Source organism: Jaculus jaculus, chromosome 6 (assembly GCF_020740685.1).
Source record: "Jaculus jaculus isolate mJacJac1 chromosome 6, mJacJac1.mat.Y.cur, whole genome shotgun sequence".
NCBI lineage: Eukaryota > Metazoa > Chordata > Mammalia > Rodentia > Dipodidae > Jaculus > Jaculus jaculus.
Window position 1 is genome coordinate 117,507,083 of NC_059107.1, and position 5,696 is coordinate 117,512,778.

Here is a 5,696-nt window from a genome sequence, read left to right on the forward strand (position 1 = left end):
TGCTTTAATCTTTCCGGAAAGTCTGGATCATCAGCCTGTGACCTCAGTTAAGTTGTTTGAAAAACCTCCTCTGACATATCTGAGATAGGTTTCTCAGGATGACTCAGACCATGAAGTAACTTTCATACTACTTTCAATACTTATCTGGAAAAACATTTTAGCCAAGCAAGAAGTGCAGTTAAAAGGAGCTACATATTATAGTATCAATCACAAAAGTTTTAAAAAACTAAAACCAAACCAATTTAATTCATTATCAGAATATGCTGATGTCACAAATTCTAACACCTGAAAGAATTCAGAAAAAAACCCTGTACTTCAATATGCAGAAGTCTTACTTTCAAAACTGGATTTGAATGTAGAAAAAACTATTGTATTACTAAATAAATTGTCTTCAGTTAGTCTTCTAAAAAAATGCAGATTTATGTCCATATTTTCTCAACCCTTAACCTGAATTAAATCAATGCTGAATTTTAGAATAATCAGAATCTTTGATTCATCTGCACTTAATATACTTAAGAAAAAACTGTGTCTCATTTATTTACACATACACACACACAAGGCCTATTATATGATATAGTACATAAACTGTGTGAATGAATGCTTTTTAAGTGAATATTGATGTAGAAGAAAAGCTAGTTTCATTGTGAAAGCATAATTAATCTGAATATTCACTTTTATTTACTTTTTATTTTTATTAGGATGTGGCATTCCCATTAATGACTTTACTCTGACACTGTAAATTCTTGGGAAGAAATATTATTTTATATAACCAAATTTACTTAGATTTGTTTCATGTTTATCTTTTCCTATGCTCTTTATTCCTTCCTTTATCACTGAGAACCCATCAAAAAATCCCTTAGTGTACCTCTCAGATAATGTAGGCTATATATAGTTTTTTTTTCTTAATATTTATTTATTTATTTGTTTGACAGAGGAGAGGGAAAGAAGCAGAGAGAATGGGCACTTCAGAATGTGCAAACAAACTCTAGAAACATGTGCTCCCTTGTGCCTCTCTCTTCTATGGATCCTGGGGAATTGAACCTGGGTCCTTTGGCTTTGCACACAAGTGCCTTATCTACTAAGCCATCTCTCCAGCTCTTTTTTCTTAAGTTTAGTTCAGCAATAGTTTTAGATGTATTTAAGAGGATTAGCACTTATTTCTTTTTGAGTATTTTTCTGCTTGAAATTTACATTTTACCGCTGTGCATTTGAAAACAATCATCAACGAACTGAGTTTATTTTTATGATTGCTTTTTAACATCTTTCTATTTGCTTCAATACCAGCAATTTTGCTGAAGTTGAACTTTGTAATACTTGTTCTTTCTGTTTCTGGAACATTGTATTTTTCTTGTTGTTATCTTAAATTTATTTTAGAAGAATCTTCATGGTACATTTTAAGTAGAACTTTACTGTCTTCTTTAGTCTCTTTCTTTTAGGACTTTCATTGGTTGTCTGAGATCTACAGTTCTTCCTTTGGTCCTGTGTATGCTTTGTATTCTCATTTTCATATTTTTTCATGTTTCTTTTATGTATAAATCTGTATCATTTTAGAGACTTATTTTCCTATGTACGAGTATTTTACTCAGCTATGTCTAGTAGTAAACTGATTAAATTCACAGTTCAAAAGCCTGGAATATTTATAGGACCCTTCCTCCTGAATAGTAATTTTATGTCTTCAGCATTAGAAGAGTAATCTGCCATTTACTGAGGCACGTAGCACAAGTTTTCTGCTTGTTAGCTTAGCTCCTCACTCATTGCCATAGAACACAGGCAGGGCAGAGGAGTTACTTGATATAGAGCCCACACATATCCACTGCCTGTTCTCTGAAGGGGTCTTTCTTCTCCGGCTGTTATGTTGGTCTGAAATATAGTTTGCTCTCTAGTTCAGCAAGGTTTCCAGATCTCTGAGTCTGGACTTTTTTTGTTTTTGTTTTTGGGTTTGTTTGTTTTCTGAGGTTGGGTCTCACTCTAGCCCAGGCTGACCTGAAATTTACTGTGTAGTCTCATGCTGGCCTTGAACTCTCTTCAGTCCTGCTACCTGTGCCTCACAAGTGCTGGGATTAAAGGTGTGTGCCACCATGCCCAGCCCTGAGTCTGGACTTTTGACTTGATCAGTTCATGCAGCATAGCCTCCCTCCTGGGAGGAGGCAGACATCATGGAGTGCTCATTGTGCTTTTCTTCTGTTGGGAATTAGGGGCCTGGAAGTCCTGGCTGCCTAAGCCTCTTCCAATATTTTCAAGCAGAGGTTTTCCATTTTTAACCCATGCTTTATATTTACTCTGTTTGAGAGATACTGTCTGATTCATACAAGCCTCTCTACTGTAACAAGAAAATGAAATCCTTTGACATTAGTTTTTGGTCCATTTTTTTTCGAAGTTTCAGCAAGGACACCTAAATTAAGAAAAGAATATTTCATATCATGGAATACTAAATTAACTTTTCATGAATTTCAAAAAGTTAAAGTGAACTCATGAGACACATGCCAGTTTTTACTTGTCACAGATTAAAAATCACTTAATTGTATTTTATTAAGTAGGTCAAATTCATTACAGTTACTAGTCTTTAGATACTTTAAGAGCATATATTTATAACCAAATGGTAAAAACTTAATTACTCAATGATAATTCCAAATGCCATGTTTTCTCATGCTTTCACTATTGTGTTACCCAAACTGTTTTCTTTCATCACTCCCATAAATGCTTCTGGAATTGTTTTTCAAATCCTTCAATAATGTATTCATGACACTGGATTTTACCTTCTGTGACCCATTTCATCACATCTTTCATAGCCTTCTGGCAGACATCTCACTGCCACTGAATGACAGGGAGTCTTTCCATGTGGAGTTGCTGATACAACTCATTCTCTGGGGGTGGGTCTGGGTTGGTGCTGGCCAGTGATGTTATAGTTGGATGGTTCCACAGATCACAGTTCTTTCAAAGGTCTTCATCTGAGGTGTGGTGGTCTTTGAAAACTCTCCACTCATATTATCAAAATAGCAGTCATTACCCAGCATGGTGACACACGCCTTTAATCTCAGCACTTGGAAGGCAGAGGTAGGAGGATCAATGTGAGTTCGGGGTCACCATGAGACTACATAGTGAATTTCAGGTCAGCCTGGATTAGAGCGAGACCCTACCTCAATAAACCAAAGTATATATATTGCAATTTTAGCAGTCAGGAGAGGCTTTCTTCAAAGCTTGGTCTAAGAACTCTTCTGTCTTATAGCTAAAGGTAGCATCAAATTCAAGCTTTTTCAGATAGTCACTCTTTTCATCAGACCCTGCTGCATAAACTCTGAATACTTGGAGCTTAGCTATCTGCTCCACAATAGAATCACCAACTCCTGGTGCCGAATTAACCATCATTGTCTCTCTACCCTTCACACCACAGATGTCAAGTAGGCCAAAGTTGGCAGCTAATCTTAGCATGATAATTGTACCCAAGACAGTGCTAATATCTCTGGTCACTCAACAGGCAGTTCTTTTAGTGCTTTCCCATCAGAAATGAAGTGTGTTGTCTAGCCAGAAAAAGCCACTACAATAATTCCTGTTGGGAAGGCTGAGATTTTACTTTCCACAATTCTGGCCACTTTCTTACCCATTGTCTCATCATTATACCATTTTCCTTCAATCTTTTGGCTGATACTTTTAAGTAAGGATCCAGAGAGAGGAACAAAATTTCCAGCAGGACTTCTCCATTATTTAGGGATGGGAGCTCAGGAGTCTTCCCCTCAAAGTTACTCCTCTTAATAGGGGCCTTCAAAGTTATTCTTTTTTTTTTTTTTTTGGTTTGTCAAGGTAGGGTCTCACTCTAGCACAGGCTGATCTGGACTTCATTTGTAGTCACAGTGTGGCCTGGAACTTACTGCAATCCTCCTACCTCTGCCTCCCAAGTGCTGGGATCAAAAGCATGCACCACCACACCTGGTGTAAAGTGATTTTTTAAAAAAAACAATTTTTAATATTTATTTATTTATTTGTTAGAGGGAGGGAGTGAGGAAGGGAGAGGGTGGAAGAGGAACAGAATGGGTATGCCAGGGCCTTGGCTCCAGGTACTGTAAATGAACTCCAGACACATCCCCCCTCCCCCATGTATCTGGCTTACATAAGTTTTATGGAATTGAATCTGGGTCCTTAGGCTTCACAACCAAGTACCTTAATGGCTAAGCCATCTCTCCAGGCCCTCAAAGTCATTCTTGAAGCTCTAGCTCTTAGCATGCACCATCCTGAAATACAATCTTTCGGCCTGTTGGCAGTCTGATTTAGTGTTGAGTTCTGTAGCCTATGGATTTTTGCATTGGTGGGTTTTGATTGATCACCATGTATGTCACCATTGCCCAGGAGCTGGTGGTAAGTAGCTGGTGGCTAGTAGTAAGAGTATTATTCATGTTGCCCCTCTACAATTTCTCCTGGGCCTTGGCAGAGGTGGCATTTCTAATTTCTCATGGTGGATCATTATCTTGTCTTATTGACAGATATTGGTTTTCCTTTGGTTCCTCTGCCATCTGTAAAATAAAATAGATTCTCCCACCAAGAGTGAGAGTCATTTGAGAGACATTTTTTTTTTTCGAGTGTGTATGAGTAAGTCCATTCTTCTCCAGCAGTGGGTCTGAGTTTCCTATCTATGGGAATCTGATTTGGTTTTCAGTACCAGGTATGAGTTCTCTTATACTGAGCAGGTCTCATGTCCAAGCAGTAATCAGCTGATTACCCATAGAGGCTGCATACCACTATTGCACAGATGTGTACTTCCTGTCTGGCTGGCTGATTTCATAGTTTGAAGTCTCTCCTGCTTATTAATGCTGTTAGTGACTGCTGTCTTCCAGAAGCTCCCTTAGGGATTTCCAGCACTGTAAAGTCTAGCCAGGGGGGAGCTAGTTTCTCTTTCATTTCCAGTTTGATATTCCTGTGACCACCATGATGTGGCTTCAGAAATAAGGGAAGAATCATTTAGCTTTGAGAGGTAACCAAGTGTTTTGGCACTGGCCTACATTATTTGGGGGACCTCATGGGTCTCCATGGCCAATAGCTCATTCTGGTTAACAACCAAATTCTGGACAAAGGATTTACCAGAGTCCATGGTTTTAGGGTTCAGCCTTTTCCACTGTCTGACTGAACTGTTCTAATCCCCCTTTATTGGTGGCTATATCTTGTAGAATGCTTGCCAGAGGAGGGTTTCTATTGTTATTTTTGTAATCAACATTAAGTCCTATGTTCTGCTGTATAGGTTAGATCATTAGAATGTGTAATAAGAGACACTTGAGTAAATCAATACTTTTTAAGTTTCTAAATCTATTTAATAGTTCAATAGTTTCAGTGACCTAAGCTTATTACTGAGCTAATTACCATTTTGATGTGATCAAGTAAGATAATTTTCAAATGCTGTCAAACACTTACATTTGCATGTCACTTTCCATTAATTATGTTATGGCTTTAAAAAAAATAATATCTGACTAAGCTTTTCCAGTTTTGATGGTATCGTTTACCATGCCACAGTTAAGCATCTTTCAGATAAAATGAGAATGGGTCTCATTCCAGAGAATATAAAACATTGCTCCATTTCATTTCAATGTCAAGTTTACCGTTTCTTTATTCTGAAGAGAGGCACATTATGTAAAAGTGAATAAATTTCATAAAGTTCAAACTATAGGTCATGTTTTACTGTTCTTCAAAGGAACATATTTTTTGCACCTTTT

General features: G+C 37.5%; 1 pseudogene; it reads right to left on the reverse strand.

The window, feature by feature from the left end:
• Positions 1-2,644: 2,644 nt before the first annotated feature.
• LOC101597448 lies at positions 2,645-5,080 on the reverse strand (annotated as a pseudogene).
• Between the last annotated feature and the right edge of the window lie 616 nt (positions 5,081-5,696).